The 24,770-nt window shown below is 40.3% G+C and overlaps 1 protein-coding gene and 1 pseudogene across 1 annotated transcript in view; one reads left to right on the top strand and one right to left on the bottom strand.

Moving 5' to 3' along the window:
• Positions 1–24,770, top strand: part of EXOC4 (exocyst complex component 4) — a 675,009-nt gene that overhangs the window by 504,969 nt on the left and 145,270 nt on the right. The window lies entirely within an intron of this gene.
• On the bottom strand, positions 12,281–12,399 carry LOC111739236 (annotated as a pseudogene).

The raw sequence follows: 24,770 nt of genomic DNA, 5'->3' as shown, positions 1-24,770 counted from the left end.
GAACGTGAGGGTTGAGCAGCTGCGACACATTGCCCAGGCCTTATCCTGGCACTGCCACTTAGCAACAGTGTGGCATCAACTTTTTTGTTACTTATTGCTTGTTCACTTCTCTGTCACCCACAAGTCTATGAATTCCCTGAGTATAGAGGGACTGTATTCTCACTGCATTGCATCTCCTAGGGTGGTATCTAACATGTAGGTGCCCAGAAGACAAGTCTATTGAATGGATAAATGCATGATTTTTATCATCTGCCATGCCTTTTATACTATAGTACCTCATAGACGTCACTTGCATTTATAAGAACAACCATAAGTGGGAATCGGTGGAGCCATGGCCAGTTAATGTAGCTCGTATGAACCCCACAAAGCTGCTTCCGTTCTGCATCTCTAAGCTTCTTAGCACTGCTTGACTCAAGTTTCTTGCCTGTTAGGCTCTTATCTGCAGCCAAAAATACAATGAAGAAACATAACACTTTTGAAAAATAAAGTCTCCACTTAATCTACCAGGATAATCGTCTTCTAATGCCCTGGGACTAAACAGACATAATTTTACTTGCCAGATGGCTCCGATGAAGACACTGAGTATGTCTTGGAAGCACACCTCTCAGAAATGCCTTGAGGGTAGGGACTTGGTATTGTGCAGGTGCTCAAGAAATGTCGATTCTGAAATGGAATGGTGTTCTGTTCAGTTCACAAACATCAGAGTTTTTCTAAACTTTTACCCCACAGCAGTTTCCAAACCCCGTAATATTAAATTATTTTCAACTTAGTCAAAATAGTGTCACAGTCTTAGGTATCTCTTATGCTTCATCTGTTTTGAACAGCAAGTGGCACCTTGTTGCAGCTTGCTGTCCAATCCCAGGGCGCATTTCAAATTCCAGTTGCTTATTTTGTGACAGTCTTCCAATCCCAGCAGGTCTCTCTTGTCATCTTTGGCACCCTCTTGGTACTTGACTCTTCTATCCCAGAAACCTTGCAAAACCCCACCCAGTGGCACCAATTTGTTTTTCAAAGGCCTGATTCCACTTGTCTCATTGATCTTCTTCGGCTGAGTTAAATCTACAGCCGTTGCAGACTTTGTGCAGTCTTAGTTTTTCCAAACAGCCATTACACGTAAATGGTACCACAGCTCCTGCTACATTTCAAGCACATGTCCCAGAGGTAGCAAGACAGAACATCAATCTTCAGTGCCACCTGGCTCCCTGATAAGCTTTTGTTTTATATGTGGCTATGTTGTCAGGAGCTTCCCTCCCTCTCTTCCCACCACCTCACCCAGAGAGCTTTTCTGAATATGACAGCCATCCAAAGACGAATTATCTCCTTGCAAAGTTAATTTCTGTTTCTCAGCAGGGAGCCACTGGTTCCCGCTGGGTTCGAAAGTGCTGCTGTTTGGTTAATGGACGAGTGTCTCTTGGATCCAGGTACCCACCCTGGAACTGCTGCGGCGCCTGGCTTTCCATCTACTTTAATTTCCTACTTGCAGCTGGCGTTAGGAGACCTAACTGGGTTTATTCACAGGGTAGTGACTTCCAGTCATTAGCACTGGAAGGAAATCATATTGAAGATGAGGACTAGAGAGCTACTTTCTCGCCATCCTTGATCAGTTAGGACAGTTTGTTTTTTTGTTTTTTTGGTTTTTTTTTTTTTCTTATTTTTTTCTTTTTTAGAGAGTGAAGTCACAAAATCCTTCTAGAGATAGAACAATGGCCTAACGTAAGAGGTTCATCTCCGAGTTTTAAGAGTTGAAAAAGAATGGAAGTTTTTGTATGTCATCAGTGTACAGGATTGTGAAGTTAAAATAAGATGCTGGATGAAAATTGCTCTGAGCACTTTTAAGTGTAATAGTCAATCTTGCCATTGCTTTGTATGCTGAAGCTTTTTTAAATGCAGGAAATTTTGTAACAAATAGTTGTGTTATCATCTAGAAAGCAGAGCTAGAAGCTGACTAGAAAATTCCTCAGACCACATATGGAATGCTTCTATCAGGTTATGAAATTGCCACCGCTGTAGGTCAAACAGTGTCAGATATTGGCAGCTTCATATGCTTCAGCCTATACAATTCTGGCTTTTCGGGTGGAACTCTGCAGGCCAGCAGCACCACGGACATATTTTCCCCTTTGAAAAAATCCGAAGCCTGTCGGCCAGGGGCCATGTGTCCTTGAGAGGAAGCTGTCAGCTGTGCGAATCAAGAATGGAATTCGCTACGCGGGGGAACATCTGGTCACACAGACTGGCCAGTGTTGGGCAGCTCGCTCTTTCTTGCTAAGCCTCATTTTCTGCAGCGTTTCTGTGTGTTACAGTTAAGCTAATGGAGCCTGAGAGATCATCAAACCGAAAGTTCTGAGGAAGAAAGTAAAAGGGCCAGCAAGCAATCTCTCATTTAAAAAAAATGCCACTTACAGTGAAAAACATCAATTCTGGTGACACCAGGGATGTTTGGCTGTTTGTGAGAGAGAAGAAAGAACCATGCAAAACAAATTAAAAGCGAATCTTTTCCCTGTACAGCTGCTGTGTGACTTTGGGCAAGTATCTTAATGTCTACCAGTTTCGGTTTATACTAAGGAAAATAATATTTCAGGGAAACGTTGGTGAATTGAAGATCAAATAGTAAAGTACCTAGTATAGAGTCGGCACACACAAATGCTTAATGGATGTTATTTCTCTTTTTCCTTGTTATTTCTGGGTTTCAGTCATGGAATTTAAATTCTTTAGGTCCTGAAATAATAAGACACTATGCAAAACACTTTAAATTTTCAAAATAGCATCCACATACATGATCTACCGAAATGCATTATAAGAATACCATACATGATATCAATATGTATATCTTTATTTTTCTGTATATAACTAGAAATAATCCAAGTGTGTCAGTAAAAGTCAACTGCTCCCTATTCTCTGTACATGCTGGGAGAATTTTTGCTTTTAAGTTCTTATTTCTTCCATTTTCTCCACTGGGAATGCCCTGCCAGCCATCCCCAAATATCACTGGCTCAACTGTCACCTCCCTCACAACTAACCTGCATTTCTCCTCAGTGGAAAGTAATTCTCTCGGTCTATTCTCAAGCCAAAAAAGGAGTTGAGACATGTAAAGGGACAATTCCTTTAAACTAGACCAGTGTTCAGACAGAGCAGGCACTCAGTTTTCAGGAAATAAGAAAAAGCTACAGCAGGACCAGAAACAGTGGTTCTCAAATTGGGATGCTCAAGAATTGCTCCTGGACATTGTTCAAAATGGAAATTCCTGGGCATCACCCCACAGATTCTGATTCTATAGATCTGAACCCCCTAGTTGAGGAATCCACGATTTTATCAGTAAGTCCAGGGTGATTCTGGGGAAGATGTTTCCCAGACCACACTTCGAGAAACACTGGTTTGAGGGGAGGTGCCTTGCATATCGAGATAATGAAAGGTAAAGAAGGCAAGGCCGGAATGTCAAAGGATTGCTTTCATAGTGTTATCGAAGGTCGAACTCATGTGCCTTCGGTGAGAACAAATAAAAGTCATAAGACAAGGTACTTGGTCAGCTGCTGTTTATGTGTAGCTTCCTGATTAGCCATAAGGCATATACCTACACTGGCTCACATGATTCATATCTTTAGTTTTTTAATTTTTTTTTTTTACTTTGACCTGCGTCATTAAAAAGAGCTTTATTCCTAGAGGCTTCATTAATTGAGGCATTTTATTTCTTTGATTGATTGACTAATTGAAATAGTAGTTACAGCACAAAGATGACCTCTAGGTAAGCTAAATCATTGCTTCCAGCTTTGAAACTGAGGGCTGTTCCTAAGAGTTTTCAAGGATCTCTACAAGAAGCCAAGGTTGCTTTGTAAAATAAAGATAGATGGATAGATACATACATACAGACATACATACATACATTTCTTTTAGCACGTAGTTGTGGTGATAGATTTATGTTAGTGGTGAGAAATTAAGTTAGGGCAAAGATATGTAAGTAAAAGCTTTAAAAAATTAACTTTTATCTTTTTCCATCCCCATCCTTTGCTTTGAGGGATCTAGAAAGTATTTAAGTCAGACAGAAAGATAAATACTACAGAATTTTACTTACATGAGGAATCTAAGGAATAAAAAGAACAAAATAATCAAAAACAGACTCACAAATATAGTGGACAATTTGGTGACGGACAGAGGGGATGGGGGTTTGGGGAGCTAGGAGAATGGGGTGAAGGGTTAAAGAAGTACAAACTAGTAGCTGATGGATGGTCACGGGGATGGAGAGCAGGGCATAGGGAATGCAAACTAATTAAAGAAAATAAATTTTAAAAAAATTAACTTTTAAAGCAGAAGTTACCAGGCTGAAAGTGTAAGTTTTTGCAGGGATTGTGAATCTGAATAATTAAGTCTCATACATAAATATATTATTTGTCAATACAGATAAAAGCTGTAATGACAGTTAAACTATAAAATCTATAAGCGTTACCGAATTCATAGTTTCTTTGGCTCACAAAATATTTTCTTTATCAATGAGTGTTCAAAGTACAAATGCCATCACAGGGAGGTCAGCACACGGTTTGCATTAAAGAGAAATCAGTGGAGTAGAATAGAGAGTCAAAAACTGTGACCAACGCTTGATTCATGACAAAAATGCCATCGCCAGGCTGTGGGAGAAGAGAGATCTTTTCCATAATTGGTTCTGGATCAGCTAGATGTACAACTAGAATTTTTTTTAAAATAGGCTTTTCAAAGATAAAATAGAAGAATATCTTTATAGTTTAGGCAAAGATTTCTTTTAAAAAGACAAAAAAAGCACCAGTGATAAGACAGGTAATTTGAGCTTCCTTGAGATCTTTTATTCATTAAAGACACCTTTAAAGGAGTAAAGGGGTAAGCCATAGAGTGAGAAAAGATATTTTTATTATGTATTTCCAACCAAAAGATGTATGTCCAGAATATATGGAGAATTTTTACCAACTAGTGAGAAAAAGGCAGACAAGCTAATAAAAAGGAGTCGAGGGTGGAGCCAAAGACTTGAGTAAGCACTTACGAAAATAAGCCATTCCAGCAAATACACGAAAAGGTACTCATAATCATTAGCCTTCAGGGAAGTACGAAATAAAATGCCATGATAAGATACCACTACACATCTAACAATGACTTTTAAAAAACTCAATATCAAGTGCAGTAAGGATGAAGCAGCTAGAATTCTCACACACTGCTGGTAGAAGTACAAACTGGTATAACTACTTTGGCAATAGCTATTAAAGTTGACCATATACATATCCTGTTATCCACCAGTTCCACTCTGTGGTATAAACCCAATAAAAATGTGTACATATATTCACCAAAAGACACAAACTTAGAATGTTCATAGGCAAAATGAAAGCAACTCAGTATATGTAAAGAACAGAATAGATAACGTATGGTATGTTTATATAATGGAATACTATAATGCAGTGAAAAAGAACAAACTCATGTTAAATGCCACAATGTGGATGAATCTCACGGACATAATCGTGAGCCACGAAAGCCAGACACAAATGTGCACGTACTGTGTTATTTTTTTAAATAAAGTTCAAAAAGAAGTCAGAGGAATCAAAGGGGTAGAAGTCAAGGCAGTGGTTACCTTTGGGCGAGGCTAGTGACCAGCAGAGCGAGTAAGGGAGGCTGTTAGAAGGCTGGCAGTGTTCTCTCTTGATTTAGGTAGTTACGTGGGTGGATTACTTTTGTAAAAATATATTGAACTCTATGCTTTTGATTTATGCATTTTTCTGTACGTATATTATATTTCACTTAAACATTTTGCCAGGAAAATAAAGGCTGTGTTAGAGGATTCTGGCATCTAGTTTGGGGTGGCTTTTTGAGGGGTAGAAACTCCCTTGCTTAGCTCTGCGCCAGTGACTGACACTTGTGACATTCCGCAGTTCTCCTGGAATCTACTAACCAAACAGCCATGTGAGTAAACAGATTTCATAAAAGGCAGTAGGTGATCGACGAGTTATTTGTTTTACCTTGTACCTGTTTAGAATGGAATTAGCAGCAACAAGAAGTATATCTTCTCATGTTGATTCTGGAATTTGTTCTTTCCGCGCCTAGGACTTATTCTTGCCACAATCATCAGTTCTTTTGGTGATTGCTGACCATCTCTGCTGTAGTCTCTAATGGCTCATTCACATACACAGCCATGAAGAAATGCTACATCGTATGGCCACTGTGGGTATTGTTCACAGGTTTCTGAAACTTCGTTTGACGAGATAAACTGACTTATATGTGGAAATTTATAATATCAGTGAATATTTAAATGACATTTTCCCTAGTGCCTTTGTAACTTGTGTACAACAACCTTGTGAGGTAGGTTATTTCTTCCCTTGTACAGAGAAGGAAACTTATCACGTAGTTAATGTATCACATCTAGTAAGTGGTGGGTCAGGATTTAACATCCGGATCTTCTATGATTCAGTGTTCTTCACACTCCACTGCCTCTTCTGGATCAGGAAAGCTTTAGGGTGTCTTATTAATTTATAAGAGTTGACAGGAATTGTTAGGTAATTCCATGGGCCTCCTAACTTTTCATGCAGATATTAGTATTTAATAACTTGCCAAATATCAACCCATGGCATATTGGTAAGCAGTAAATTGTGAAATCCTTTTCTTCTGGGCTTTTAGACATTTGTGCTCAGATAAGGAAAAGCAGAGGGGGTTGGTGAGTATAGATAAATATGGAACAAGAGATAGATCTCCTGTCACTAAAATTTTCGATTTTATAATTAAATTGTGCATACCAGAGGTGGAAACATAAACATTGCATGCCGTGGAATATTTGGATCTAGTCGTCTTGCGCGGTTAAGAAGTGAAAATGTGGGAGTGAGGCTAGATGATCAGACTCCTCAGAGCAGAAACCAAAGAATGGACAGCTAGTACCCATAAGCCACGGTAACACTTGATGGCCCAGGGACAATGGATATAGAGGTCTTTCTGAGCCCTCATCTTTTCCAGCCCTGGGTGGACAGCCCTGGCTTCTTTCTCTGGTTTCTCAATTTAGACACATTGTCAATGTGCTCCCCCTTCCCCATTCTGTGTTCTGATGGGGAGGTGTGCTCACCTGAGTCACTCTCATCCTCACTGGAGGCAGTTGGTGCATTGGCGAGATGCCAAAGACTCTTTTTCTCTTACTCCTATGGTTATTTCAAGATATAAATAATAATTGATTGCTAACTAGGTACAGATATAATATTAGGCGCTCTGGGATATATAAAAATGAGTAAGACCAGGCTTTGCTTTCAAGAAACTTATATTTTAACACAAGGATATGAAAAAAATCCATCCATATCATGAATTCTGTCTCACTCGTCAAAGTACTCACATTACTTTTTGCACGCCTGGCTTATTGTCGGAGAAGACAGTGGTGCTCTTGCATTTTATTTTGCCTGAGCACTTGATTGATTCAGAAATTAAGGATAAAAAATTAGTATAAGCAAAATTGAAAGCTTTTGAGTTACATAAATAGTGATCATAATAAACCCACCATCCCTTAGTCAAAGCCTTTTTATTGTAGAAAAGTTTGCCTATCTGATTTTCTGGTTCACATTATTTTAAGAAGCAGCAAGTTAGGAATCACAGAAACTGGCAACAAGAATCTACTGTTTTGTCCCCCCCTACCTGCCCCCGCCTAAAAAAAACATTGAGATTTAATAACTGCTAGTCTCTATAACAAACACTATATAAAACCATAGCACAGCGTGCTGGTGTGGAGCCATTTAAGTGGGGTGCACACTGCTCTGCCTGCTATGAAGGCCATTAAGGACACGGGTCTGTTACTCAGTAGAGAGGTAGAGAGGTAGTATAAATAATGGCGAATCATTAATTTGTAATAGGTCATTATGGGGTTAAGCCAGTGGGTTCTGAGCCAGACTCTGCTTGGGTTCACATCCTGTTTCTGCCTCTTACTAGCTGTGTGGCCTTGGACACAGTTCCTAGTCTCTCTCTATGCCTCAGTTTTCTCCTTTGTAAAATGGCAATAATAGTTCCTTCTTTGCAGGGTTGATGCAAGGATGAAGTATTTCTAACTACGTATTAATATGAACGCTTTCCAGCATAGTAGTCAGCATTCAGTCAGAGATCAGCGGTGGCATTGCCATCACTGTCATCCGTCATTTCAAAGCTACCAAAACCTCCTACCCTTCCCCACGGAGGCAGTCCAGCTTCCTTTCCCAGAGACCTGGGCGGTAAATGTGCTTTCGGGGAGTTCCGGAAGCAAAAGGAAGCTGTTAATCCTTTCTTGGAGAATCAAAGACTTGGTTATTCTTTCACAAGTGGGATCAGAGAAGGAGAAAAATCTGTTTTGCATCCCCCCTGCCCCCACCAAGTTTCCTGTAGCAGTTAGAACAGAAGTTAGTCTCTCAAAAGATTATCCTGCCACATTCACTTAAATGTGATACATGGTATGACCTGTAGGATAACAGTGAGAAACTCTAATCACTTACTTAAACCTGCCAAAGACTAATTTTTAGAAGCCTCAGAGGTGGGTGTGCATATTAAAAGACACCAGGTCCTTTCAGTAGAACCCTGAGCAAATGTGTATTGATTAACTTAATTAAAAGAAGATTATAGCTCGTGCGCTGCACTCTGTGTTATCTGACTATGTGGTTCCAAGGGATCTTTAAAGCAAGTGTGTTAATGGCCTTCTCATTTAAACCAGCATGAGTTCGAGGTTATTTCATCAATTTGGTAATCAAATAATTTTCAAGACCACAGAAGGTTAAAACCAAGAGTTTTCTTTTATAAGTAAATTATTTTAAATTGTCTTTAGTAGTAGTTCTATATGGAATTTGGTTCAAAGAGATCCTTTCTGTTTTTCAAATATTAAGGGCAAGAGCTCTTTAGGTTTGATTTATTCTTTCAGTCTCACTGCCTGGCTTGGGCTGAGGTCATAGAACCATGAAGCTGTGACTGAGCCATTTGGCTGGGAAACCGCCAGTGTTAGTGTCTTGAGGTCACACTTCATGGACCAGACTCCACAGAGGAAGATGCTCTAATCTGCTGTCTGGAGACTGAAGGCCTCACCACCAGCATCCAGAAAACCAAGCGGGAAGAAGATGGAAGAGGGCTGGGGATTCTTGGCTTCTGGTACACGTACATTCTCTTAATTCTCCCCTTTTTCTGTCCTCCCATCCTGAATTGTTCATCCTATCTCCTAGTCCAGAGACCCTCTATTTTGCTCTTTCCAGGGAATAAACCTTCAGATTTTTATCAGAGTGGAGGAGAGATGGTTACACAATGGAGGCAGGGTCTGGGGATTTGACTACTTCTTAAACAGTCTTTGAACTAATCCTTATATTAGTCACTCCTTCCCATTTGTCCCCACACCCGCGTGTACCTAGGGAATTCACAGTAGAGATGTGATTGCTTCTCCGCTTTTTCTGCTACTGACATAGGATTTCACTTTCTTAAGTTTCTTAGAGCAGTGGTCCCCAGCCTTTTTGGCACCAGGGACCAGTGCTCCTATGAGACTCCAACTCCTAATGATCTGAATGTGGAGCCGAGGCAGTGATGCTAGTGCTGGGGAGCGGCTGCAAATACAGATGAAGCTTTGCTCGCTTGTCCACCTCTCACCTCCTGCTATGCGGCCCAGTTCCTAACAGGCCGTGGACCGGTAACAGTCTACGGTCTGGGGCTGAGGACCCCTGTATTAGAGGCAGTTACCACTCCGATCTGCTTTCCAGCTTCCAAAATTCTGTTGCTTTTGTCTACTCCCACCTATTCTCCTTACCCTTGTAGATTTATGTCGTGGAAAAAGATAATCTCTTTTTGGTCCTTTCAGTGAGATTTTGGGAGGGAGAGAGAATAGAAGTGTATGTTCAGGCTGCTTTCTTTACCCAGAAGTAAATCCCCTAGGTACATCTTCCTCATCCCTGTTCCTTATGTCTTTACTCAAAGGGCCCTGCTCTGCCTCTGCCCAGGCAACTGGAGGAACATGGAACACTCACCCGCTTCTCCCTCATCGCCTATGCTGTTAAGGTCCAGCTTTTCTATCTACCGTCCCTGAAAGCCCAACTCAGATTCTAGCTGGTCTGTAAAACCTTCCAGAGCATCTCAGGCCGTGATGAAAAGTACTCATACATACCTCATATGGGTAGCTAAATTTCTGTGTTATATCCTTTTCAAGAAGACTGAAAACTAGATTGTAGCCTCCTTTACACCAGGGCCTTGCCTGAGAATTTGGAGTTTTAGTCGCCATGTGGTGTAATGGAAAGAGCACGGGCTTTGGAATAACACCAACCTGAGGGAAGCCTTGGGTCTCACCATGTGCTGTGTTAGCTCAGACAAGGAATTTGACCTTTCTGAGCCTCACTATCTTCTCTGCGAAATGAGCTATGTGAGGGCTAAATGAGATGACACATGGAGCTGCGCGTAGCATAATCCCTGCAGACAGGAGGCATTTAATAAAGGCCAGTTCCCTCCCTTCTGTGCTCATATCTCCTTAGCGCGGTGTTTTTCCGCAGTCGATGCTCAATAATATTCACTAAATGTTGTGCTGCAAAAAAGAAATCGATAAAAGTTCTTCATTAGCCAGGTATCCTACTTTTCTCTATCCAAGCTGTACCACGTCATAGCAGAAAGATAAAATCCAGAAATTCTAATCCAGAATTTTATGGCAGGAAATCCTTATTTCTTAAGTAAGTGTGGGACTGGGGAAGGAAGAGCACAGAATTCAATGACACGGAAGGGGTCTCAATCTCAGTATCGGCTTTCTCAAAGCCAGCCTGAGGTTTACAGCTGGGTTTCCTTTTCGCAATTATAAAAGTGAGAACTATGTTAACTAACTTCCAATTCAGTCCACCGTTGGCCACTTGGGATCTGGAAGCTGGCCGATTTTTTGACCTCAGGTGCTCTGCTATGTAGGGTTGCCAGTTATAATTATATGTTCAGATGTCAATTAGCAAACAGCCCATTATTTGACAGTTTGGAATAATGAGATGGATCTTGCACTAATCTTTCAAGTCAACAAGCATTTGATAAGTGCCTTATACATAAAATTCTATATTGTACTGTACCTAGTAAAGTTATATTATTACATATTATATAACTTTTTCAAATACCATTGGATTCTTGAGCAGCAAAGAAAAAGGCAGAAAGTTTTCCATAAAAACAGTTCTCTCAAACACACAAGCGTCCCTTTGTATTCAAGTGACAAGAATTTCAAAGACAGTTACCTCATGGAACAGAGATAATGTAAATTCACGTAGTGCAGAAAATACTGACTAAATATGATCGTTCTAGACTTTATACAGATTGTGCACAATCTTAATATAGATTCGCTTGGCTCTGGGGAAACCTCAGTGAGTAAAAGAGACGGACTTTCTCTAAAGATTGCTAGTTCCCTGTGATATGCGACTTTTTCTTCTCTCTGTATCAGAGCTTTCCATGCAGATTTTTCTCAGTGCCACATCTAGATTTATGTATAAATAGTATTCATTAAATTCCTGAAATTGAAATGTTTTTTTCTCTTTTACACAAGTTCAGATTATTGTTCACCTACAGCTTCTCATTTCATGAAATAACCTCTACTCCTTCGTGACCTCCGTTTGTTTCCCATGAGTAAAGAATCTCCATAGAACAGGGAGGAAGATGCAAGGCCTTGCTTAGGGGGCGTGAGGATGGGTGGCGAGACTGCGTGGTGTTCTGTCGTTGCCACTCTCGGCCTGCAGCGTGCTGGGGAACGCAGACGCGGCCTCCTCTGAGCTTGCCCTCTTTCTCCGTTCGTCAGATTCGAGTGCATCTTCTCTCTTTCATGAGCGCTGTCATTTTTGTTTATGTCCCTCTTCCTGCATTTATTTCTTGGCTGTGGCAGATTTGGGACATTACTAAATTTTACTGTTATCTATGCTCTTGGTTATCATTGTGGCCAACGGCAGAAATACTGCGGCACCACGTATGCTACTGTGCATCTCGTCCCAACTCTAAGCTCAGTGACACCACTTTGATAGCTTGACGTCAGCCGTGGCGGGAGCCTTTACTGATGGAGAACAGTAAATGTTGCAGACTGGGACCCCCTCGTCTCCGTGGAGAGCTGGTCATCAGACACCGACCAGCACAGCACCGTCACGTGCCTTACATTGCTTTGCACCACAGTCCAAGTGAACACCAAGCCCAGATTTTTACAGTGGATCCATGGCTTCCCTTAAGCTGTGCTCCCCTCCATCCTTCTCATCCCCTATGAATCAGTCATTAATTTCTTTCTCCCTTTATGTTCTACCTCCCGACCCTTCTCCTTCCTCCTCCTCCTCCTCCGCATTTTTTTTTTTTTTTTTTTTTTTTTTTTTTACACCTACAGCACCTGGTCTTCCTAGGTGGTCTCCCATCTAAGTACTAACCAGGCCCGACCCTGCTTAGCTTCCAAGATCAAACAGGATTGGGCGTGTTCAACGTGGCATGGCCATAGACTTATTCTTCTTATTTTTAAAAGCAAAGGCTCTAGTGCCACCCTGACTAGCTTTGCGTCTGGCTCCACACTTTACTAATTGTGTTATCTTGGCCACTAAGTTTTTTCTGCCCCAGTTTTACCACCTGTCAAGTGGGGATGATCAAAGTATCTACCTCATAGAGTTATTATGGGCACTAAATGAGTTAATCATTTTAAAAGCACCTAGAATAATGCCTGGTATATAGTAAGCAAAATATGGATATTTATTTAATAAAACGCTTTTAGTTGTTATCCAGGCCTTAACCTACAGGCTTTTTATGAGGTAGAGAGTTCAAAACAGAAAAGAGAATAGCAAAAGGAGCATGTGAAAATAAGAAGAAGAATGGCCTGGCATTCTAATAGAAATAGTAGTTCTATGGAACTAGGAAAGGGTTAATGACATAAACCAGAGGAAGAGTGGTGATAAAGAAGGCTGCAAAGATTAAAATATAAATCATATAAACTTATGTTTTATTTCAAATATGCACACCAGGAAAGTAAGGGCTACTTTATAAATGCATAGAAAATTTCCATTTTGATTTAAGCAATTAAACCAATTTTGATCCTCATTCTAGACAGAAATTTAATTGTCACATACTGAAGGTACTTAGGCTAAATCAAATTTGTATTGAACAAGAGCCATGGAGACCAAATGAGAGATGTATGTCCATATCTATGAAAAAACCAAGCCCAGGAGCCACAGTACTCATTTGTCTGACCATCTGGAAGGCTCTAGTGATCTAAGCACTTAATTTTACCCTCATTTTTAGAACAAAAGGGAAACAATAAAAGAAGAAAATGGACAGCAGGGACGTCCTCCTTTTCATTTAAAATAAAAAATCTTAGTGATAAAAGGAGCAGAGAGTTTAAAAGAAAAAAATGAGAAACCATTAAAATGATTTGAATGTTCTGTCCGCATGTTGCAGTGGGCTCTATTGTTTTCAGTTACATGGGAACTGTGGTAATTTTATGAATCATTAGAGTTTTCTTTCCAAATTATATCTGCATGTTCTTAAAGTGCCTCCTAAGTTACCCACAGTAAGAGACTATCGAACAATTTTATTATTCCATTTTGTACTTTTGAGTTTTATATTTTGTATTTCAAAAAATTTTGTACTTACAACCCAAAGATAAAATCATGGCAGCCGAATCTTTGTGTACTTAATTTCTCCTACTTTTTAAAACATAGTAGCCAGTCTCTGTTCTCATCTTTAGTCTAATAAGAGACCCTAGAATAAATATGAAGCCCTAGTTTGATAGAATGATGTCTCATTTAAGAGCAAACCTCCCTCCACCCCAGAATTGAAAATAATCACAACAGTTGAATAGTGTCCTTGGGCATATAGGTCTCAGCAGGCATAGTGACCTGCAAAACATGTACTCTTCCTACTGATGCTTAACATTGCTTCCTAGAGCAGTCATCTCCAAAGGCCTGTCCACCATCCTGGGCCAGCCAGTCCCACATGGGACCTACAGAAAATGGGTAAAGTAAGGTAAATGTAACGTGCAGTGTGTTATATGCGCGTGTGTGTATATGTACTTGCGTGCTTTCCAGTTTACTTTCTTGGGAGGGACTGTCTTTTTCTCATTTTCTTGCTATTTTTTACTGTTAAAATATTCATCCTTTTAACCATACTTTTATCAAAACAGTGACATTGTAGGTGATCTGTTTTTGTTTTATTTTAAGCATCATAACTTGGAAAAATAAAAAGTTGGATGTATATTGATCCATTTTTTCCTGGGTGGTGAAACCCTAAAGTCTAGAAATATAATAATGTGTCGGCTGTATCCTTCCCGGTGGCATGGGCGTTTCCTGTGTGAAAAGATTGTCTTACAAAGAAATACATCAAAGCTTCAGTATTCTGATTTTTAACCATTCGCTCTTCTTGGATTCAAGAGAGAAGCTGCTTTCCTGGGCAGTACGTGGGTGGTACTTTTACTGTCCCTTTCACATAAACTTTGGTAGGGTGCCATTGAGTGTAGTTCGTCAGAAAGCGTTATGGTAATTTCTAATCTCGTATAGGCCCCTCTCTCTACAAATAATGTGCCTTTATAACGAAAATCTAGGAACAGTAAGCGGGAATGACTCATCTCCTAAACCTGGGAAAATGAGTTAAAGCCCTAGTTGACTTTATGGTAGGCGGGCTGGCGATGTCACCATGGTTCATGAAGAATATCACAACCCTTGTGAATGAAGAGAGAGAGTGAGTAATTCGTTCAATACCCCAAAGACAGTCAGTATGAAAACCGTGTTTGGAGCCAGGTCTCATGTTTGCTCATTGTTTGATTTTTGCCCAGTGGTGCATAATGTTTTCCTCAGCATGCGAAGGTCAAATAAAGCAGTTAACTTTGTTCCTAGAATGAGCGAGAAAGCTGGGTTCACAACGACCAGTTTTCAAGAACAAGATCTACTTTTTAAAATTCATTAGTTCTTCTCAAATTTTATTGCCTCTCCCAGTATGAGGCATAGCTGAGTTGTATCTTTACCCTTGAACAAATGTTCCCTTGCGTGGACACGCTTGCTCGTGTGCTCTCTCCCCTAACAGTTCCATATGTTCTATTTTCCTGGAAGCCAAGCTCCCTGCTCATTCTCCTCCTCTGAGGGCTCCAGATCTCACCTCTGAGGTGCACGAGTAACTGAGGCTGAAACAATTTGTAGGGAAAGTTGTCAGCATAATTGATTATTATATGGTGTGAGCCGCCGAAGACAGGCAAGCCTGCACAGAGTGGAGCAAACGTGTTTGTGGTGTGCATCTCCCACCGGGTCCAGCCGGACTTCCTCCTCTGACATGTTGATTTATACATTCATAGCTCTTCCCTAATGAATCGTGCCCCAACGTGGGTCACTGGGGCCTCCTGCCGAAGAGACCTTGCCTTTGCTAGCAAAAAGCAGCAATGGAAAGGCTCTGCTCTGTGAATTTCTGGATTTGTTTCTTTGTTGGCACCAAATGGAGTGACTGAGGACATGTAATCTTTAAAAGGACAAAATAATCACATCAAATGCTTGAATAATACAGCTACATCAAAAGAAGGGTTTCCGTGAATACAGATGCTTTGCGACATGACAGAACCTAGTCAGAGTGGAATGAGAATTTGAGAAATGTAAAGAAATACGAGCATCTAAGACCACCTTTGGTGGCAGCTTGACGTTCAGGAGTTCTTTAAAAACCTCTTTCTAAGTGTTATACTTGTTCCTTGAAACTGCTTTAAGTGTTAGACTTGCTGAAATTTAGGGATGATAATGACTGCTCTACTTTCTCACAATCTGTTGGGATATTGATTGAGATATTTGTGAAGTACTCTGAGTTCTCAGAAAAAAAAAGAGTGTTAAGAAAATGCTACACTGATATTGTCAGCAAGGCAGGGAAAATTATGCAGAAACATAATTTTGGAAAGATAAGTTTAAGAAAGTTTGAATTATTAGCCTGAGTCCATATGACAGTCCTGTGTCCTTATGACCGATTGTTTTGTCTTAGGTATCAGTTCTGGGTAAATTCAGAGGCCAGGGTATCAGGGAATTGCGATGAGAGAAGAGCACTTGCTGGTGTGAAACTGTCACTGAAGAGACTCTTGGCTGGTGGCATTGGAGTAGCCTGTGTCTCCAGAAGGCTGGTCATACAGGACAGCCAAGGGAGCAGCAGGAGGGGCCAATCTTCATTTCCTCTCCTGATTCCATCCTTTTTCCCTTGTGAGTTACTTCACACCTTCCTTTCACTGGCAAATGTCTCAAATGAGTGTCTCCGTTCCCCACACACTCCCTTCTCAGCTTCCTGTAAACCTGGTTCTGGTCTCACCAAACCCACCATTGAAACTGTCATCTGTAGGTCACAGTAACCTTCCATAATCAGTCCTCATTCACTTTGACCGTGCTGCACTTGGCACTGTGCACTACCTAGGAAGACTAACTCATCACTTACTATCTGTGTTTTTACTAGAAGCAACAAAAGATTCAGGTTACCTGAGTTCAAATCCTGGCTGAAACTAAAACTTTCTGGTTGTGTTACTTTGGACAACTCTTTGGTCTCTTGGTACTTCAGTTTCCCCAGCTGTAAAACAGGGATAAGTGTACCCACCTTATAGATGGTTAAAATAAAATTTATAGGGAATTAATTGAGAGAATTCATACAGAGCACTTAGACCTATACTATATGGCACACTTTATTGTAGTTGTTATATGCCCAGAGTGTAGCATAGTGGTAATGCCTGGCACATAGTAAGTGCTCAGTAATTGTTGGATAGATTGACAGATGAATGATAGTTAAGTAGCTTATTCTAACAGTCACATTTGGATTATAAATGCTATTTACAGATATGTCCAATATAAGGGAAAGGAAACAAGGGTGCTGAGTACTTGACCTTCGCCAATCAAGTCAATTAAGGGCTAGAATTTGGTTATCTTTGAATCCTGTGTTCTATAAGCTCATCTATATATTTTTTTCATGCCTTTTAAATCATTTTTCTTTGAGCAAATTGCCTTTTTAAAAAAAAACAACTTATATCAAAAACAATAAAGGATTTGTTTTAATGTGTGTATAACTAGACCGTAGAGCGTAATAGTGGGCCCTTTGAGCAGAAAGAAAATATCCAGAAATATAAAACTGGGAAGTAAAATCCCAGGAGACACTATGACCCGGAGTAAGTCCTCCATCGGGGTTCTTCTTTCCTCATCGGAGGATTTCGTGGGTGGCTGGTTTGTTCCTTAAAAGTTGGATGCCCTTACACTAGCCTTTTTCCTTGAAATTCTTCTTCCTTAGTTTTTATCATACTTTGTCTTCTCGTTTTTTGGTTTTTGCTTTTGTTTTTGCTTTGTTGTTTTTTGGCTTTGTCCCTGCTTTTTTTTTCTGTCAACTTTTTTCCTCCTGTCACTGTCGTTCAAGCCACCCTGACTACTGCGGGGGCCTCAGTCGGCCCTCCCACGTGTCAACTGGGTCCATCTTCATCTAACACCCTTTTCCCCAGGACAGGGCACAGTACGGGGTAGTCACGAGAACACTGACATGGGAATGAAAACGCCTGAAGTCTTCTTTCTTCCTTTCAAATCTCATTTCTTTTTTCTTGCTTTTTCTAAGATTTTTCTTTTTATCACTGGTTTTCGACAATTTGATTGTGCTGTGCTGCGCTATATAGTTAAATGTTTTCAGTAAGATGATGCTGCTGTATTTCATATTCCATCACATCTGCAGACCTGTATGAGCTGGCTTCCTAACATCGGCGATGCTGAGATTGACCCCTGGATGTGAGTGTGACCTTCCAGTCCCTCCACTGGGCGGTCACGGTGTTCCTCTTGTAATTCCCTCACGTAACCAGAAAGTGATCTATGTGGTGTAACTTCGCCGCTACAAAAATGTTCACTTTCCTACCAACTTTGATCTATTTGTTTTAGTGCCAAGTGATCATCTTTACCCCAATCACTTGTTCTGTTAGGGGCTGCCAAGTGGTTTTCTAATTCTGTGATTTCTCCTGCATTTCTTAGCGGGCATTCCTCCTTAACAGGGAACTTTCTCTATTTGGTAATCCTGAGACAGAGATCCTGCTGGAAAGACAGAGTAAATGCGTAATTCTTTCTCTTTATCAATTTTCAAAAAAGAACTTGATTTTATAGTCACCTCAGATGGTGGCAAGTGAATTTTTTCTGACTCACTCTCTGCATTGATCTTTTTCATTTTTTTTTTTTTCAATAAATATAGTCACCTGCAATAAGTTTTTCTGTTTAATGCTCTAATTATCAGCTTTGGCCAGAGGGAGCTGGATCTAGATTTTTCTAGACCTGGATTCTAGATTTTGGAGTACCGTAAACTAGCTATGTATCTTTGACAGGCTCTTTAATATTTATTTTAGCTGTTTTTATTTTTAAATCAGGAAAGTTAGACTGTGGATAGCAAGGGTTCCTTTCAGCTCTGGAGTCAGTTCTGAGCTCCACTTCCTAACGTGCTGCTCTGCTCTGTCCATCTGCAGGAAGGAGCCCTGGGTCTGTCATTCAGACCTTCCGCAGGTTGGCTCCCCGTCCAGCCAACCTTTCCTCTTCCACCTCCTCAGCGGGAATCCCCTCCCCCAGCCACACTCGTGGAGACCAGCTCACCCCTTCCTCCCAACCTTTTGCCTGCACCTTTTCTCTTGCCTGAAATAGCTTGCCTCTTCTCCTCCATGTGTCCAAACCTCACCCATCCTCCAGTACCAGTTCAGGCCTCTCCACCTTTTTACTCCTTTTCCCCTACATTGTCTTTGCACTTACTCGCACCTTCTCTTGGAACATCACTTGTTTCTTGTTCTGAATGACGTTATCCCAGCTAGACTATCTTTACTGGGAAAAGAGACTCGCTTTATACCAAGAGCATTGCTTGGAACAAAAGAAGTGCTATAGCTGCTAATGTTGTTGTTATTATATTTCTATGTTCCCTGAACATGTAGCACTATGTATTTTGCTGAATTGGCAGCCATAAGGTCTTTTGAAATATGTGGTGTATACGTGCGTGGATTGGGTGGGGAGGGAGGTGGAGCGGGAGGTGGAGCTGGGTATATTTGTTACAAGTAAGTGCTAATGCACACCTACTCACTGCTCTATTTCCACTCTCCGGGTTCCATTACATATCAAGGGGAATTGATAACCTAGATATAGAGTTACATTGATTTGAGGTATAGAGGTAAACAAATATTTCTTTTATTACCTAATATTAACTAGGGAAACAGAAATGCCCCCCTGGGATCTCGTAGCCTAATTATGCACAACTGTTGTATACTTCTTTTTCTGCTATTTTGTTTTGTTTTGAATATGAAATCACAAAGCCCTAAATAAACCTCAGAAAGAGCCAGCTGTACTTATAAGATACGTTGGGTACAGAATTTATTTCAACTGTAAATGATCCTCTCCCCAAAATGTTAAAAAATATTAGTAATAATTTACTTCACATGCATTTTCCAAGTTTTTAATTGGCAAACAAATTTTATAATCACTTATGTGCAGTCTAAAGGGGTATAGAATTTTCCGATTGCCAAAAATTTTGACCTTATATTTTCTTTGTTTAAGCCTTTTTGTAAATTCTTCCTAGCACTGTAGGCTGCCAAAGAGAGCTTCGGAATGTATTTCCCTGTTGGTTGTATATTTGTCTTTTCTGAGCAGTGAAACCCTTTGAAATGATCTTCCTACACTTGAGTGGATCATCTAGTGATTAGCGACATCAGATTGGATTTATTGTATGTTCTTGCCGGAGAGGAGGAAAAGAGGATATTCAAAGTTTAGTACTATCTATGTGTACTATATATGTTATAAAAGGACCTCCAGGATCTAGCTTCTGACCGCCTCCCTCAGCCTGCCCTCCTGATCTATACACACACGCACGCACACGCACGCACACACACACACACACACACACACACACACCCCCTTCCTTCACCACAGCCATGAAGAACCACTTGAAATTTCCTGAATCCCATGCTGTGTCATGTTTATGCCGCTCCATCTATCTGAGGTGCTTTTTGTCCCCCTTTTTTTTTTTTTTTCAATCTACAAGGCACTGTCTTCCATGACTCAATTCAGTCATAACTTCCTCTTTTTCACCACCCGGTCCCTTTCCACCCTAGTCCAATTAATTCTTTCCTCCTCTGTGCCTCTACTGTACAGTATACAGATGCCCAAGACAGCGCCTTGACACTTTATTGTCCCTATTTGTGAACTTGTTTGTCACCTCCTACTGATATCTACAATCACTGGAGGGCAAGGATCTTGTCTCATCTGGCTTTTTCTCTCCTACAACTAGCCTAATATTTGGCACAGAGAAAATATTCACCTAATAAATATGTTTCTGTTTAATCAATTAATTAAATTCTCTGCTCTTTTCAGACAACTTCTGGTCCCTCTGAACGCTTGTCAGTAGTAGGATTGCCAACAAGACTGCTACATCTTCACGTTTTAAAAATATACCATAAGTGAAAACCATTAGAATGCAATACTTATACACTTATGGATGGTTGTTTTTAGACAAGATTTTGAAGGGGTGCCTATTCATTTATGTAATGAGTGGACATAAATTGCTCATAATTGAGATTTGACATGCACGCATGTAACCACCAACCACAAGTCCATCCCAGGCAGTACCTCTTCCTCCTCTAGCAAAGGTATATTATTCTGGGTTCTCCAGAGAAAGAGAACAAAAGGAGGAGATATTCTAGGTGTTTCTAATAGGAAGACCTAATGGAGATTATGGAGAGTCTTCTCACAGAAAGGAGTTTTTAGCTGAGACACCTGAAAGATAAGAAAAATTATTCTAGGAAAGGAAGACAAAGGACAGAACCTTCTGGCAAGTACAAGGCCCTGGAATGGGAATGAGGTACTGAAGAAGCCCCAGGTAGCAGGACCTTAGAGTGGCAAGCGGGCAAGGGCAGATGATGAAGCTGGAGGGGTAGACAGAAGCCATGTCATGAAAGGCCTTATGGGTAACCTGAAGAATGTAGAGCCTAGTGCATTAAAGAGCTGTTGAAGTTGGTGACAGATGAAATCAGATATAATTTGAATTTTTTTTTATATTAAACTAACTGTGAAGTGCACAAATCTTAAGAGTTTTTTACATATGTTTTTACTCGCACAGCTGCTACCCAAGCAAGCTATTTCTAGTACCTGGAAGGTTCTGTTCTTCCCCTCAGGACTGACCCCTCTACAGGTAGCCACTCTTCTGACCTCTATCATCAGAAATTACTTTTTCCTTTCTTTGAACTACAATAATAATCATACAGTTGTGTTCCTTTCTGTCTGATTACTTTCAGCACATGGGCTGTGAGAGTCATCCATGTCATCATGTGTATCAGTAGTTTGTCCTTTTTCACTTCCGTGTAGTATTCCATTATGTGAACACACCACAGTTTATTTGCCTATTCAACTATTTATGGACATGAGGATCACTTTTATTTATTTAGTTTAGCTATTATAAATAAAACTGCTAAGTGTATTGTGTTCATGTCTTTGGATGGACATAAACACTCATTTCTGTGGGAGATACAACTTTTTCAAAGATCATCCTGCTTATGAGGTGGAAGATGATTTAGACTGGAGAGTAGAAATGCTAGTTCCTCAGGCACCAACACCTGGATGTGCAGCCTTTTACCAGCTGGCTCATTAAAAAGGCAAACACGTTCAGAACATTCTCAGCATCATGCAAATCAAAATATACATTCAAAAACAGAAAGCAGATTTCCTTTTGGCTTCTGTCATTACTGTCATTGTTGTAGTTATTACTTTTTTCCTAATTGAGGTAATATCGGTATAACATTATGTAATTTCCAGGTATACGACACTAAAATACAGTATTTGTATACACTACAAAACGATCACCACCGTAAGACTGGGATTATTATTGTTTACAGCCAGCTACAACTTGGAGCCGGTAGTAATTGTGAGGACACGATGGTATGACAGCTTTTACTGAATTGTAGTTGAATATATCTGAATAAACAAAAACATTATTGTCATCATCAAACATTCATGTAGCCCCCTTTCTCCACAGTTGCTGGTATGTGTGTTTGGTGTTGGTGGGGTGTGTCTGAAGCGATAGATACTTTATGTTTTCTTTCAAATTCTTTCTAAAGCAGTTTCCCAGAACCCTATGTTCTTGGCAGCATCTCTCAACCATTCCTGTTCCAGAGGCCAAAACAGCACAATTACAGAGTCTACATGGTCCAAACTAAAGGCTTTTTTTTTTTTTTGGAGTTTATTCCTGAGTTATGAATATATTTGTTCACCTTAAAACTTTTAAATTGGCATATGTAGTTGTGGGGGGGGGGGCAGAATTGCCATTATAGAAAATAATACAATCAGGTGAAATTAGGAACGTTTTTATAGAAAAATCTAAGACCTTTAATCACAATAAATGATCAGTCTTCAGAACTGCAGGAATTAAGATACAGTAAGGTAGTGGTGAAGAGGCTGTGGTCTGACACCACCCTACCAACTCAGGGTTTTAACCCACTATTTGGCATTATAATTATACTCTAAATCTATACTTCACCGTATTCTGAATGTGCTATGCATTCGCATTAATTGAGCTAATAAACATTTATTGAGCACTTGCCGTATGCCAGTTACCTTGCTAGTTACACAAAGATGTAGTCACTGATCAAAAGGGATTTATAGTCCGGTGCAGGAAATGGTCAAGTGAACCAGTGGTTGCCATGCCCCATTTGGAGCTTGAGCTAAAATTATGGCCAGGGTATTCTGAAAGCACAGAAGAGGGGCATTTAAATCAGAGCAGGTAACCCTTGAGCTGACTCTTCAGGGATGAGAGGGCAAGAGCTAGGAAGGGCATCCCAGGCCTGGAAGCTGGGAGTCTTAAAGGCACAGAGGCAGGAAGTATAGCCCGGTGCAGTCAAGGAATGACTAACTAGTAACTTAGTGTGGTCAGAGCACAAGGTAAGCATGCGCCGCACAGCTGGAGAGAAGGCTAGAGAGAGGGGTTGATAGGAGCCAGAGCTTAAAAGGCTGGGCATGTGGGGAAAGGCATGGACTGAGAAGGGAGAGACCGGGATTCTCACCCTATTCCTACCAGACTCCTCCTGTGTCCTCATCAGTCTGACCAGAGAACTGGGGAGAGTTGTTCCCAAACCGTGTTCTGGAAACACTGTTCCAGTAGATGCGAAAAGATATGCTATGAAAAAGGATTTCTTAAAGCGTTAGGGGAATGTAGAATACCACATTCTCCTCTCCGTGACTCACGGTGACATTAGCGTATTAAAAGTTTCCAGAGTCCTCCAGTGAAGAAACCATGTTTCTTTAACTCAGCGTTTGTCAAATTATTTGAACTTAGAACCAGTTTTCTATAATATTAATATCAGTATCATGCTCTGAGCCCCATTTTTGCAAACAGTGGACGAGGCTGCAAAGGTCTAGTCATCTTCATTCATTCGTTAAATTTTTTAAAAGTGCAGAATGAAAGAACTGGTCCTTGTACACCCTCTTTGTGTTTTAGATTGCTGGTGTATTCCTGTAAGAAATTTTAGTTGTTTATTTTTTCATAGCAATGGTTTTTTAATTGCATTGGCTATTCCAGTCTGGGATTTTTTTCCCCCTTTTCTCATTTTTCATGTCATGCCCAGACTTTATTATCTGGTAATAAGTTGCAAGAAAGAATTCAGTTGTTTCTGAACAAATATCAATCATTTGTGATATGTTTAATAAAAATTATAATGAATAAAATCAGAGTTTTACTTATTAGAAGTCATTATATTCAGCACTGGCAAATCCCCAAATTAAAAATGAATCTGCGAATCATTTGTGATGCCAAAGAGATTATATAAACAAAAATAGAATTGACCTTGTTAGAAATTGGATATTTTCAACATTTGTCTGTCAGAGCCACTGATTTGGAAATTGTTATAAATTCTTGAAAAATGGGAACTTTTTTCCCTTGTAAAAATACCCATCATTTGGCAAACTATCGTGTCATTTTCCTTGAAGAGAATGTAGTGATTGATTATCCAGAGTGCTACCATGACAAGGTAAACCAACCAAATAGCTGGAAAATTGCATATAATCATATAGCATCACATAGGTCCTTTGTTGATCAGCACAACCATTCATATTAAACCATGGCATTCTAATCATTTCCTGCAGATACTTTCTGCTTACCCCAAAACCTTTATCTCTAGGGGTTGTACCTCTGTGCTTACAGTCTCCCCTTCCCCCCAAGGGTCATCAGCATAGCTCTAGTTACCCGCAAGCCGTGGGATACTGATCAAACTGAATCCACCCAAAGAGATTTCAAAATGCAGAGATGTCTGTGCCTGGCATCCCTCACATATATGACATTCAGAGAGGTTTATTTGTGTGTATTCGTGTCATTAGTACTGTTTCTTTTATTAGTAGTAGTAATATCCTGAAGCTGCTGAGAAATTATAAACAAGTGGGAGGAGGGGAAGGGTGAGAGATGGACAAAAGGAGAAGAAGGCCAGTCTTGCTTTTAAAAAGTAGATAATCTAATCAGGACAACCAAGCATACCTGGGGTGACCTAGGACAATTGCACAGTATTTCCTAAGTGTAAAAGCACCAGTGCACCAACCGAATACCTGAGTGATGAGGGCCAGGAGATTAGAGGAGCCATCTGATTATCTCTGGTTATTAGAAGACAAAATTGAGTCATTAGATAGGAAGGGGTTACCCAAACCTGCCCCAGAGTTGATTATCAACAGCATAATTGGGAGTAGGACCAGGTCCTTTCAATCTGAGCAATCTCCCTGTGCTTATTGTCCCTGCACTCTTAGATTTCAAATGGGATTTGTTAGGATGGCTGAACTCCACTCTCCCTTTAGGAATTACTGTTCGCATGCTGTAGGATATCCTGTGTTCTGAATCAAGATGAGGATTTTAGA

This window comes from Pteropus vampyrus, unplaced genomic scaffold (assembly GCF_000151845.1).
Source record: "Pteropus vampyrus isolate Shadow unplaced genomic scaffold, Pvam_2.0 Scaffold48, whole genome shotgun sequence".
NCBI classification, from domain to species: domain Eukaryota; kingdom Metazoa; phylum Chordata; class Mammalia; order Chiroptera; family Pteropodidae; genus Pteropus; species Pteropus vampyrus.
Note: the sequence above shows the minus strand (reverse complement) of the source record. Positions and strands in the feature narration are given on the sequence as shown.